Source organism: Lissotriton helveticus (genome assembly GCF_964261635.1).
Source record: "Lissotriton helveticus chromosome 1_1 unlocalized genomic scaffold, aLisHel1.1 SUPER_1_unloc_62, whole genome shotgun sequence".
NCBI classification, from domain to species: domain Eukaryota; kingdom Metazoa; phylum Chordata; class Amphibia; order Caudata; family Salamandridae; genus Lissotriton; species Lissotriton helveticus.
The window spans coordinates 1,230,738-1,244,936 of record NW_027611706.1 but is presented as its reverse complement, the minus strand read 5'-3'; the positions used below and the strand labels follow the sequence as shown (position 1 = coordinate 1,244,936).

At 50.0% G+C, this 14,199-nt stretch overlaps 1 protein-coding gene across 3 annotated transcripts in view; it reads right to left on the bottom strand.

Moving 5' to 3' along the window:
- The window catches only part of LOC144806318 (uncharacterized), a 369,229-nt gene that overhangs the window by 38,474 nt on the left and 316,556 nt on the right, over positions 1 to 14,199 (bottom strand). For 2 of the 3 annotated variants that reach the window (XM_078672708.1, XM_078672707.1), the window contains exon 4: positions 299 to 417. The gene's annotated coding sequence lies outside the window, so the exon portion shown is untranslated. Of the gene's footprint in view, positions 1 to 298; positions 418 to 1,980; positions 2,036 to 14,199 lie in introns of all 3 variants that reach the window. The other variant, XM_078672709.1, reaches the window with a different exon arrangement.

Genomic DNA, 14,199 nt, shown 5'->3' with positions numbered 1-14,199 from the left:
AGCGCCGGCCTGGTGAGGAGTATAGCCCAATGATGAAGCATGTCACCTTCAGGTGAGTGAACGCAACTTGTCTTAAAAGCACCTGCTTCCTAGGGTGATTGCATTCAGTTACAGATAATGTCTCTGGGACTGAACCCCCGGAACAGTATACTGTGATTTGATTGTATTTTATTTTAACAAATGTACATAGCAGATATTGGCGCTTGCTTGTTTCACAAAAATGATTGGATACCTGCCTCAGAGCGCACTTCTTACAGGCGAGTATCGGGTTATCATGTTGCTGCTACAAGGCCCTTACCTGTGTGAGTTATCGGGAACGATGCAGGGGGCAGACCCAAACCAGCCACACGTGGAGATCAATGACAAATACTGAAGAATTAACAGAGCTTCCAAGCTGGTGACCATTACTTAATTGACCTTGAAAATAAAAGACACGTTTTTAGTATTCTGGTGACTCATGACCATCAAAAACAAAGGTTATAAATTCAATATTGAGTCAAATACTTAAAAAATGGAACTGGATGTGCTGAATCAGATGTTGCCCCAGGTCATGCATGACACCTTCCGCCACTATTGCTTATGGGACTTGTAGTTTTCTCATTAAAAGGATGGGCTCTAACGTCCCAGTGTTCTAAGCGATGTTGGTCAAAATCAGAGGCCTGAGTGAGGGTGAAGCATGACACTGCTCTGCTTAGCAGTGATATGACTGACAGTTCCCCAGGCCTTCCATTCTTTGATCTACAGAGGCTCGTCAGCCGTTCATATTTTTTTGCAGCTACAAAGAAACTTTTATTGCAGCTTGTGTCACTGAAGAGATAAAACCCCTGGACGTGTTTAATTAACTACTGACAAACATGAACAATCAAGAACATGAGTTTCTGGAAAACTATCAAGCCCCCAATCAGAATCAGTCGCCCTTCACACCCAGGAATTCTTGAGGCTTTGGAGAGGGTGAATTGCACGTGGTATAAGAGGAACACTACGCCGACTCAAAGCTCACTTCTCAGTGATGTACTGAAATGCCAAAATAACAACAGGGGGGAGAGAGAGAGAAGTGGATCCAGTCTCCCTGGGCATCATGAATAAACAAAATAGAATCCACAAGGTGGTTTTCAGTGGTCCTTAAAAGGATGGGGAGCACACCGTGTTTTTTAAATGCCCCTCACACACCAACAGGCCCCTTGGTGTCATGCTTCATCATTGGGGCCTTCGCACCCCTCTACGGGATGCGGCGTGCTACGACAGAACGACTACGTAGGAGCACTTGACAGTGAGCTATGTGAGGGTGTGTATTGAGTGATGTGAGTGAGGTGAGGTGAAAAAAAGTGGATAAAAAATACCTGGCACCTTTGCTCCGAGCCTGGCAGGACTCTATGTCCATCACTTGGAGTCCTCCAAAATCCTCCATCCCAACAATCCCTACAGAACCAGGATACACACGTGGCGACGCTATATAGACGACGTCCTAGTAATTTGGGAGGGGGACGAGAATTCCATCACAGAGTTTATGCAATGGCTGAACAATCAGAACATTTTCCTCAAGTTCACTCACCAGATGTCAAACAGGTCTATGGTTTTCTTGGACCTCAATATCTACCATGAGGCGGGGTTTCTTAAGACAGAAACCCATTTCAAGCCGACGGCCAGAAATTGCCTCCTCAGGTTCGACAGTTTCCATCCGCGTCACCTGAGGGAGAACCTTCCTTATGGGCAGTTCCTCCGCCTGCGTCGGAATTGCAGCGACCTGGCGAAATATAAAGGTCAAGCGAAAGACCTCTGCACTAAGCTAAGAGAAAGGAAGTATCCCAACCCTGTTATTCAGAAGGCTATGAAAAGAGCTAGAAATAACAATCGTGAGGCCCTCCTTGAAGATAAACCCACACATGATAACCAGATGAACAGAACGGTCTGTGTAACCACCTACAGCCCGTTTACCAATCAATTGACAAAACTGGTGAATAGGCATTGGCGCACACTCACATGTGGCACACTATCCCTGGAGAAACCAATGTTCGCCCACAGACGTGGCAGGAATCTGAAAGACATTTTATATTTATTTTATTTATTTTATTTATTTATTTCGAGGGTTTTATATAGCGCTGCTGGACCCTGGAGTATCAGAGCGCTTTACAACAAGGTAGAACAACAAAATATAGGATAACAATAGGTGCAAAATTAGCAACGTGATACAGTATTGCAATACGTCATTTAAAAGGGGGGAGAAAAAGGAAGGTAAACTTACAAAAGGGCGAAAACAGCAAAAAGTGATAAAAAGTTGCATTCAGAATGGAAGGGGGGATTAGAGAGGAGAGAAGAGTGGACAAGCTCAGTGACAATATTGTTATATACCCCAATATTTGTTGCTGAGAAGTGCTTTGAGTTCACTTTTGAAAAGGGAGTAAGAGGGGATGCAGCGAAGGTCCTTGGGGAGAGAGTTCCAAATGGTAGGAGCATTACCAGAGAATGCGCGTGATTGGGTTTTTTGACATTTAAGTCTAGGTGGGATCAAGAGGAGGGAGTTAGTGCTTCTCAGGGACCTGGAGCAACCTGCTTTTTTTAGTTTGGTTGCAAGGTAGGAGGGGGTGTTTTGGTGAAGAGCTTTGTGGGTGATACAAGCGGTTTTGTAAGCGGATCTTCCTTCAATTGGGAGCCAGTTAAGATTTTTGAGGACGGGGGATATGTGGTCAAATCTTTTGCAGTCAGAGATAAGTCGTGCAGCTAGATTGAGGACAGATTTAATCGGAGCAAGATGGGTTTTAGGAGAGCCGGTAAGCGTGGCGTTACCATAGTCAATCCTGGAGAGGACAAGCGATTGGACAACGATTTTGAAATCATCGGCTGGAATGAAAGGTTTGATCTTCTTGAGGTGGTGAAGGGTGAAAAGAGCACTTTTGGCTGTGTTTTTAATGTGGGGGATGAGATTGAGATTCTGGTCGATGCTGATGCCTAGGGATTTAACAGAATTAGAGGTGGAGAGGGAGCAATTTAGAGCTTTGATATCGTTGATCCAGATTTGGATGGGAAGGGTATTGTTTTTGGGGGTGAAAAGAATGATTTCAGTTTTTTTAGGGTTCAATTTGAGATGGTTGAGGTGGAACCAGGCTTGTACTCTATTCAGGGTGTCATTGAGGTGAAGGATGTCATTGTGGGATTTGATCTTGTAGTATAGTTGGGTATCGTCAGCGTAGAGGTGGTAACTTATTTTAGCTTGTTTGAGAATGAGGGTGAGTGGTTCCATGAAAAGGTTGAAAAGGGTTGGGGATAGGATAGAGCCTTGAGGGACACCGAGGGAGACAGGTTGGGGTTTAGAAAGGAAGTGGCTAAGCTTGATTTGCTGAGATCTGTTTTGAAGGAATGAGCAGAACCATTTATGTACCGTGCCTTCCAAGCCAAATCGAGCTTTGAGAGTGTTGAGAAGGGTGGGATGATGAACAGTATCAAATGCCGCCGATAGGTCAAGGAGTATTAGCAGTGAGGATTCACCTTTGTCAAGGGAGCGATGAATGTCGTCTGTGATGTTTAACATTGCAGTTTCTGTACTACAGCCTTTTCTAAATCCAGATTGAAAAACATCAAGGAGATTGAAGGCGAGGATATGGTTCTCTAGTTGAGATAGGACACATTTTTCCAGGGCTTTAGAGAGGAAAGGAAGGTTAGAGATAGGGCGTAAGTTGTTAAGGTCATTTGGGTCGGCAGAGGTGTTTTTCAGGATGGGAGAGATTTGGCCAAGCTGAAGGGAGGCCGGGACGCAACCAGTGGCAAGGGAGGAATTGATGATATTGGTCCATATAGGGGCAATGGTAGATTTGAGGTCTTGGACCAAATGAGCGGGAAGAGGATCCTTCGAGTGGGAGGAAGGTTTGAGTTTGGTGATGATGTTAATGATTGATGACTCTGAAACTGGACAAAATTCACTCCATGAAGCATTGTTTTTGGCTGTGGGTTTATTAGGAGGGGGGTGTGGATGAGCGGGGGTAGGAAGGGTTATAGAAGGGTCGCGAAGAGTGGGAAGACTGGACGAGAGTGACTTAGGAGTGTTCGGGAGGGTGTGTTGTGTGTAGTAGGGTTGGAGTGATGGGGGGAGAGAGGAGAAGGAAAGTTCGATCTTATTGACTTTGTTAATAAAGAAGCTGGCGATTTCTTCGCATTTGTCAATAGAGGCTGATATTTTAGGGGGGCCAGTAGAGGTTTGTTTTTTAACAATGCTAAAGAGTTCTCTAGGTCTGTTTCTAGCCTGGTCAAGTTGTGAACGGAGGAAGGAGGCTTTTTCGTTATAGATGTGTTTTTTGTATTGGGCTCTAGCAGTTCTGAGGAGGACCAGATTGTCAGCGGTGGGACGATTTCTCCAAATACGTTCAGATTGTCTAAGGGACCGTCTTTCATTATTGAGTTCAGAATTGAACCAGGATTTGGGAGGGTTGTTTTTTTGTTGTTTGAGTTTAATTGGAGCAATTACATCAAGGGCTTCGAGAATAGAGTTATTATAATGGTTAGTTAGGTCATTGGTGCTGTCAGAGGGAGGGGGGAGAAGTAAGCGGGTTTTAATTGTGGATTCCAGTTCACCAGGAGGAATAAGGTGAAGGTTGCGTGTAGGTTTCTTAGGTAGGGTGTTTATGGGGGCGGGACGATTAGAGGGTCTGTTCACGTTGAAGAGGATGAGGTAATGATCAGACCAATCGACAGGAAGTATACAAGAGAGGGAGGCCAGGTTGTTGCTGGGTATGATAGCATCTAGGGTGGAACCTTTGTTGTGAGTGGGGGAATGGCAGAGTTGGGACATGTTGGTGATGTCCATGGTATTCTTCAATGTGATGACAGCAGGGTCATCACTTTTGTTCCAGTGGATGTTGTAGTCACCAAGGAAGAGATTCTTAGAGTGTGAGAGAGAAGCTTGGATAATAAGGTCAGACATCTCTTCAGAAAAAGAGATACAATTTCCAGGGTGGTGGTAGATGTTATGCAGCCGAGTGGTGGGAGAGTCGTGCATAAGGAGATCTGCGCAAAGGTATTCAAAGGATGAAGGGTTTTGTTATTCGACAAGCGAGATGTTATGTTCAGCTTTAAAAATTAGTGCAAGGCCGCCTCCCGTTTGCTCTATTCTATCTTTCTTGATGATAGAGTAACCTGGGGGAATAAGAAAGTCGAGAATCGGAGTGGAGTGGGCGGTTAGCCAGGTTTCGGTTAGGAATGCTATGTCGATGTTTTCGCTGAGAATGGTTTCAGCAATCTCAGTGGCGTGGCAGGAGGCGGATCGGCAGTTGATCAACATGCAATGTAGGGGAGAGGGGTCAGGTTGTTGAGTTGAGGGACAGGGGGGACAAGGGGGGATAGGTCTCAATTGTTGTGGAGGTCTAGGGGAGGTAGGAAGAAGGGGGAGTCTGCTTATACCTAGGAGAACTGGGATAGTAGATTGATGAGTAGAGCGCTTAGTGTCAGAAGATTGGTGAATGAGTGGTGTAGCGGATGAGGGTAAACAGGGGGCGGAAGGTAAGTTTGTGTAAGGTTTAGTTTCAGAGGTTCTTAGGCAAGTATCAGGTTGTGGGTGGGGGGGCGTGATGGAATTGTGGAGTGAAACGATTGAGGAAGGTTGAGCGGGTGAGGGACAGGTTGAGGAGCTATATGCGGGCGGAGAAGAGTTGATGTTGGTAGTCTCAATTGTGGGGCAGTGTGATGGTGGGTTGGAATTGGTGTTAATGAGCGGAGATAGTGTGTATTGGGAGGGGGTGGGAGAATAGGTATGGGTAGAGGCGATGGTATTAGTAAGGAGAGAGATAGCGTTTCTGAGTGAGGAGAGTTCAGAAACGAGGGATGAAAGGAGGGGTTCAGTGTAAAGGGGAGTCCATACAAGACCACAGCCACAAAAAGCTGAGCAAACAAGACTACAAGGGATAAAGGGCCACCATCCATGTGGCAACTGCAACTGTTGTCATCTCACGAAAAAGACCCAGACCCTCTCCTTCACCAATGGGACGAGCTGGGAACAACGGATGTTCACAAATTGTAATAGTAAAAATGTGGTCTATTTGATCACGTGCCCCTGCGGCAAGGAGTACGTGGGAATGACCACGAGGCAAGTCAAAGTCAGGATTAATGAGCATAAGAGCAACGCTAGATGTAAAAAGGTGACCACAAAAATGTCAGCTCATTTCCTGGAACTTCAACACTGTGTCAATGAATTACAATGGACGGTGATCGAACAACTTCCCTCAGACGTAGGTCTGTTGGAAAAGGAGCAACGTTGGGTGTTCCGGCTGGGCACCGACATCACAGGGCTTAATGACTCAATTCCCTGGAGCCAATTACGTTAGCTTCTGAATACTGCATGAATGGTATGATGAGTGACACAATACTGCAACCAATTTCTGTCAACCAGTGTCTTCATGGTTGTAAATGACATAATGAGCGCCCATGTACCTTTGTGTACATCTATGACCCTTTGATGCCTATTTAACCCTTGCGTTATACCTTCCTCCATTGATGGCAAAATTTAGGGGTAACTTCACTACCTCGATTGAACTTACATAAATGCTATACATCCCCTTTTGGATCTATTCCACCTCTACTCTGCCCTTCCATATGGAGGGTTCCATCTTATGAACAACGAGTGAGGAAGGCAGATAATACCTACACCACCTAATGTATTGCCACGATCAGCAGTACTTAACATTGAATAATTACGAGTTTGCGCATGCGCAGACCGTTCGGGCGCGTCGCATGCGCAGTTCTCTAGTTACAAAACTGGGTCTGCGCATGCGCGTCCAGCGAATCACTACCGCTGAGCCAGCGCGGCCATGCGCATGCGCGTCCTGTGATTCACTACCGCTGAGCTAGCGCGTCCATGCCCAGCACAGCTCCGTGACTCACATGCTCCTTCCGGAAATGAAACGAGGCACTCTACCTTATATGGGCCTTTTCCGTTAGTAATTATCCAATTTACCCCAACCAATTAACCACACCATAGAGTATAAAAAGCGAACTTCTGCCTTAACGGCTCACTTCCAGCGGAGCAGCGTTGAGGGGAAGGCAGGCGATCGTTCCATGCAGTCACCGTGAGTAGGGCTAGTTGAGACGGAGGATGCATTTCACTCACCAGTAACCTGGCTTTTTTAATCCCTACTTCACCTCCCTGAATACAGCTATTTACTATCTTTTAGGTTGTTGACTGGACAACGAGGAGTGATACCCCCAATACTACGCTTAGGCTCATGAGGCCTTCCGAATTTTGAACTTAAGTAAGCCTGTACCATCGCTGTAAACCAATCTTTTTATTCCCATTTACATCAGGGAGATTGCATGTATGTATGTGCGAATGTGTTTAGGACTGTGTGTCCCCCTGTAAGTGTCTTTCTCTCACAAGGTACCAGATCCACAGTGGAGTTCTGTATACTTACCTTTGTTACAAAAGAAATTCTCTTTTCCTCATGTTCCTGGACATCCGACTAGCATGTTTATTATGTTCCTGGACATCCGACTAGTTTACTTACTATGTCTTTCTTTTACAGATTTTTCAAACGCCAATTGGGCGCAACGAGCATACCTTCACTTAAAACATTGATAGGTATATTACACATTGTATTTTTTATATATTTTTTGAACACTTTCACATTCCATGTGAGTAAGGTGAGGATCATAGTGCATATCCTCGTCCTGAAGAAGGAGCCCTGTGCTCCGAAACATGTTGACACTGTTGTTGGTTGATATACCCTAGTACGTATTTTTTCAACCAGTCTTTGCACTTTTTTACTAATACCAGCCAAGGACGGAATAAAAATATTTTCTTTTTATCCTTAGTGCCAGGTATTTTTTATCCACTTTTTTTCACCTCACCTCACTCACATCACTCAATACACACCCTCACATAGCTCACTGTCAAGTGCTCCTACGTAGTCGTTCTGTCGTAGCACGCCGCATCCCGTAGAGGGGTGCGAAGGCCCCAATGATGAAGCATGATACCAAGGGGCCTGTTGGTGTGTGAGGGGCATTTAAAAAACACGGTGTGCTCCCCATCCTTCTAGGGACCACTGAAAACCACCTTGTGGATTCTATTTTGTTTATTCGTACTGAAATGCCAGCCTCATGGCACACTTTTTTTTTTTTTTTTTTTTGAAATTTGTTTTATTGTTGCATCAAAGTATACGGTACATCGTGAATACGCCGCTGACGTGGCCTCAACATTCAGCCATGCGTGCAACGTGTTTTTCGTTTAAACAACTGGTACAAATATCCATTTCCTCCAAAAATCAGTACATGCCATGCAACCATGTGTGTGGGTCAGAAGACCATGAACTTGTAGAGCAAGGAGGACAGTGCATGTTAACAGGAGTATAATGTCCCGTCTCAAAGGGCGGTGGAGCGGGGCCTGTACAGTCCATGTAATGGTGGTACCAGAAAACGGGGGGGGACAAAACCGTGGGGGGGAAGCGTGTAGGCGCTAGTGTGGTGGAAATATCGGCGGTGGGCGTCGGGGGGGGGGCGGGGGGAAACGAGCCCAAGGGGCTATTCAGCTCGCATTCCAGGAGGGTGGGAAGTCAATCAGGATGCAGGGGGCATCCAGAACCTGCCGCAGGGAGGGGAACAACAGCCAGGCGTAAACGGTCTTCACGGGTCGGGGGGGGAGAAGGAGTAGGGGGGTCACCCATTCGTGTGGATTGTCGAAAACTGTAGAGAAGCATGGCCCATTCCATGGAAATGGGAAATTTTCGCGCGCCCCTGGCTTCTTCCTCTCTAAGAGCATCTTCCTCCGCCGCCGCCCATTTACTGACCGCCCCCGTCCAAGCTGCTATAGGGGGACCTTCCGGGGATCGCCAGCGCATGGCTATGCATCTATTCGCCAGCAGGAGCGCTAAGGACACGAAGCGCCTATGCACTGGGGCTTGCTTAGGGACATGGAGGATACCTAATGCACTGGATTCCCAGGTGGATAGTGTAGTAAGGCCTGTCAGGTCAGACAGCGTGTTGTGTACCGCTTGCCAAAAGGAGTGAAGGTCTGGACAGCTCCAGAACATGTGGCGAAAGTCTGCGGCAGGGGAGCAGCATCTGGGGCATAAGAATGGTGTGGAGGGATAGAACTTCTGTAAGCGCGCTGGGGTGAGGTACGCCCTGTGGAGGATATAGTATTGAATGTTCTTGAAGCGGGCATTCCTAGAGACGCGTTTAGGGGCCTCAAGCGCTTTAGTCCATTCCGAGTCATGCAGTGCGCGACCTATGTCCTCCTCCCATGTAGCCCGCAAGGTTGTCAGAGGTGCTTGTGAAAGTTCCCGAATGGATTTATACAGCCAGGTAACTAAGTGGCGTCCCACCCCCATACGCAGGACAGCGTGTATTACTGGATGCGTGTCTGGCTCGCCAGTGTAGAGGTTAAAATGAGGTCGGTATCCGGCAATCAGCTGTCGATACCTGAGGAATTGGCCCGGGGGGAGACCGTATTCAGCGGTCAAGCGGTCAAGTGATTTTAAGTGGCCTTCCTCAAATAACGATTCCAGATCCGTGATGCCGCAGTGCGACCATTCGGTGAAGAATGGCGCCGTAAAGTAGGAGTCTTGCCTGGGGCTGCCTATCAATGGTAACAGCGGGGAATACGGAGGCCTATGAGGGGACAATCGGTGGATCCGCATCATGCACCGGCGCGCTATCGCCACCTGGAGGGGGTACGTACGTCGTGGCTTGGTTCCCGGGAGAAGAAGACGGGTGAGTTCCGGGGTTGCGATTCTGCCCGTCGATGTGACAGTCTCCTGAGGGTAACGATCCGCCGTCCAGTATGACAGCCATTGGAGTTGTGCCGCGAGGAAATATGACTCGAAGGACGGAGCTCCGAGCCCTCCCAGTGTCGTAGGAAGTTGAAGGGTTTTCAGGGCGACCCTATGGCGGCCCTCGCCCCAGATAAGGGTCCCTAGGAGGGAGTCTACATCGCGGAAGAAGGATCTGGGCGGTATTACCGGCAAATTCGTGAAGTGGTAAAGGAGTCGGGGAAGCATAATCATTTTGGCTAGAGCTATTCTTCCTATCGGGGCCAGTGGGAGCTTATTCCAAAAAGCGACCGCCGGGCGTAGACTGGCAAGTGCCTTACGGTGATTCCCCTCGAAAAGGTCAGCTGGGGAATGATACAAGCGGACACCAAGGTAACGGGGGGCTTCCGCGGACCATGAGAGGGTGCGCGCTCCGAGCCCGACCTCCCGGGGGGGTAGGTTCGGGTGTAAGGGGTAAACTGTGGACTTGTCCCAGTTTACCTGTAGTCCCGAGGCCTCTGCGAAGTCCGCTAGTGCCGTTCCTATAGGGGTCATGTCCGTTTCGATGTCTCGGACGTAAATGAGAAGATCATCCGCGTACATGGATACGCAATGCGTACTGTCTGCAAGTGGAATGCCCCATTCCATCCCTTCCCGGCGGAGCCGAACCGCCAGCGGTTCGACTGCTAGCGCAAATAAGAGAGGCGACAGGGGGCACCCTTGTCGCGTACCTCGCCGAACTGCGAACGCCGGTGATATGCGTTTCCCGATACGTACCCGCGCGGTCAAGTCGGTGTACAAGAGGCGTGTGTACGCCATGAGTGTTGGGCCGATATTCAGGCGTTGCAAGATCGAGAAGAGATAGGGCCAGGTGAGGGTGTCAAACGCCTTCTCCAGGTCCATAATGAGGCAGGCGGCGCGGGGAAATCTGTCACGTATCTGGTCTTGAACGTGGAAGATTCGGCGGAGGTTCTGGGAGGTGTTCCTTCCCGGAACAAAGCCGCATTGATCTGGGTGGACCAGCGGGCGTATGATCTGCGCATAACGGTCAGCCAGAATTTTCCCCATGATTTTACAGTCGGCCGACAGGAGCGTGATGGGGCGATACGACCCCATGTGGAGTGGGTCTCTGTAGGGCTTGGGAAAGGTGACAATCACGGATTCCCGCAGTGACTGGGGTAATCTCCCTAGATGAAGAGACGTCTCGACCACCTGTGATAAATGGGGGACTATTAGAGGCGAGAAAGTCGAGTAGTATTCCAGCGGGAAACCGTCCAGTCCCGGCGCTTTATTCCGGGACATGGCACGAATTGCCTGGGTAATGTCAGAGGGTTTTATCCTGGCGTCGAGGGCGCGCTTGTCTATGTCCGAGATTTTGGGCAGCGTCAGTGGGTCCAAAAAGCGGTCCACAGAGAATGGGGAGGATTGGGACGGGGTCCCGTACACTTGCGTGTAGTGGCGCTGGAACGCTAGGAGGATCTCGGCCTGCGAGCGTACCAATACACCATCCGGGTTGATAATATCCGTGATCGGCTTGATTTCGGTGTCCTGTTTCGCCATCCAGGCTAGTAGCGTTCCAGTCATGTCCCTGTCCTTATGAACCCTAGAGGCGTAAGCCCTAAAATTGTATCTGCGGAGGTCAGCGCAGGCAGTCTGATACTCCGTCTTCGTCTTGGCCATGAGTACAGCGTGTTCCTCCGAGTCGTCAAGCCGTTTAGTAAGCGCGGCCAGAGATTGTTCCGAGGTTTGGAGCGCCCGTTCCAAGGTGCGACGCACTCCCACCACCTGTTTGATGCATTCCCCTCGCGCCACCACCTTAAACGCATCCCATTCAACCAGTACCGACGATGCCGTGTTAGTGTTGTGCGCAAAATAATCGCGGATACTGGATTCGTGTGCGTCTCTGAATACTGGATCTGAAAGGCAGTCCCTAGGGAGACGCCAGGTGGGGACAGGTGGGTGCGGGGGGCGCCAGGTTAGACGGATGATATGAGCGTCATGATCCGAGAGGATCCGACCTAGGTAATCCATGGAAGTGATCTTAGGGAGGATAGGTGCAGAGCAGAGGAAACGGTCCAGGCGGACCCTAAGGTTATGTGGGATCGAGTGAAAGGAATAAATGCGAGCCAGTGGGTGTAGGTGTCGCCATGCATCAGTGAGTGCCCAGTGCGTGGTCCATGCCCTGAAGAGTTCTGCCTGTCGGGGAGCCGGGGAGTGTGCGGGGGGAGAATGTGAGCGGTCCAGGGTGGGGTCCAGCGTGCAGTTATAGTCACCTCCCAATACCCACGGGACTGCAGTGAACTGGGCCAGAACGCCCGTGAGGTGATCCCAGAATTTATCCTGATCTATATTGGGGGCGTAAATGCTGCCAAGGAGTATACCCTGTCCATCAAGTATTCCCTCTAGGAGCGCATACCTGCCCTCTCTATCTATCACCCGTCGGAGCTCTCGGAAGGGAGTACCTGGCCTAACCCAAATTAACGCGCCGCGTGCAAACGCTGAATAGTGTGTGGCACAAAGGGTCCCTCGCCATTTGAGCTGCAGGCGAGAGAGTTCAGTGGCGTTCATATGCGTCTCTTGCAGGAACGCAATATTGGCTGACATACGCTTAATGTATGAGTAGACAGTGTAGCGTTTGCTGGGCGTGTGCAGGCCTCGCACATTCAGTGTGAGGATATTAATGTCTGACCGTGAGTCTGCCATTCATACGGTGACAAAAGTGGGAGAGGGACCCCCTTGAATCCCCCGTCAGCCGCCAGTGTGTATGCGTCTCGAGTATTTCTAATGCGCCATGCTTCCACAATCATGGGGGAGGGACTCAGGGAATTAACCGTAAACAGAACTTTGGGTGGGAAACAGTCCCAATACTGAGGATAGTTCACCGGAGGTGGCATATCCAAACAAATGTCCCACTAGGGGAAAAATACAACGGGTATCTGCGGGGGTGGCAGCGTGTGTCGCTGCTGGGCCTGTGCGCGGATCGGGCTCTGGTAGGATAAGCGTCTATCGCTCGCAAGCGCTCACAATTATTAAACAAAGCAGTCTAGGCTCCTAGACTTCGCGCCACACAATAGGTCACCATGAGAAGGATATAACAGTGGAAAGTTCTTTCATCATGAAGAGGTGCCAGGTTGAGTGGCCAGGGTAGCGTCCGAGGTTTGTATCATAACAAGGGGGGAGGAGATCCGTCCAATTCCCGACATTGTTCCGTCGCTGTCCCGGTCTTTCTCTGGGGTGAACAGGTGTGGATGACCCTCCAAATCCGACACCATGGGTGACGTGTGTAGTCCAGTCACCGCTCTCAAGGCCTCTCGTCGTTCTTGCATGATTTGCGTAAGATCGGGTGAGCCCGTAGGGGATGATGCTTGGCTTTTGGGGCGGCCTGCTCGAGTGCGGCTCGCACCTCGTCTCCTGGAGCGTCTGAAGGCGTTGTTGCGTGCTCTCTGGGGTCCAGGATTAGGGATTGTTGGGCAGTGGAACTCAGTCCATTCCTGTGCTTCCTCCGCCGTGTTGAAAAAGAGGGCTTTCCCCTTGTGTAGTACTTTTAGGCGGGCCGGGAACAGCAGAGAGTATTGAAGGTCATTTGCGCGGAGGCGCCTCTTGACGTCAAGGTAGGTGGAACGCTGGTGTTGGATCTCTCGGGCATAGTCCGGGAACACCATAACGTGTTGGTCTTCCACTTGTAGGGGGCCCGCCGTCCGGGCCGCACGAAGCACCGCATCGCGGTCCCGGAAATGTAAGAATTTAGCCAACATGGGGCGTGGAGGGAGGCCCGGCTTGGGCGCCCGGGCTGGGACCCTATGTGCTCTTTCAATGGAAAAAAAGGCCGACCTTTCCGCCTCCGGTGTGAAAGATTTGGTCCAGAGCTCCATGTACGTAAGAGGGTCCGAGTTCTCAATGCCTTCCGGCAAGCCCAGGACGCGGATGTTACAGCGTCTCGAGCGCCCTTCCAGGTCCACCGTGCGTTCCTCGAGGGCCGCCACGCGGTGCAGGACTTCCTTCAGTTCCGCCTCCTGTGTTTTCATCGCAGGTTGCAGCTCGGTCACAATCCGTTCTCCGTCTTTCACTCTGTCCGCCAATTTGCGGTGGTCGTCGCGGATTAGATTGATGTCCGTCGTCAGGACACCCAGTCTCTCCTCCATTGATAGGCGGGATAATTCGATTGCCGCCAATACTTGGTCCAATTTTGCCGAGAGTGTGGGGTCGGTTTGCGACGCGTTGGCTTGCGTCCATGTTCTCGTTTGGGGCATCCTCTCGGGGGCCGTCTCGGGGACAGTCGTTGTCTGCGTGGGTCTCGGCTTCCCCATGAGTGCAGTTAGAGATGGGGGGGGGGCTTGCCCTCCGCGCGTTCCGTAATCCGTAAACCACCTCTCCTCAGTGTATCTGGGTGGGCAGTAGCTCAGGGTAAGTCGGGCCCCTAGCCTCTCCCGGTCTCGGGGCGGACACTGCGTTCCCCCTTTCCAGGGAACCTCTG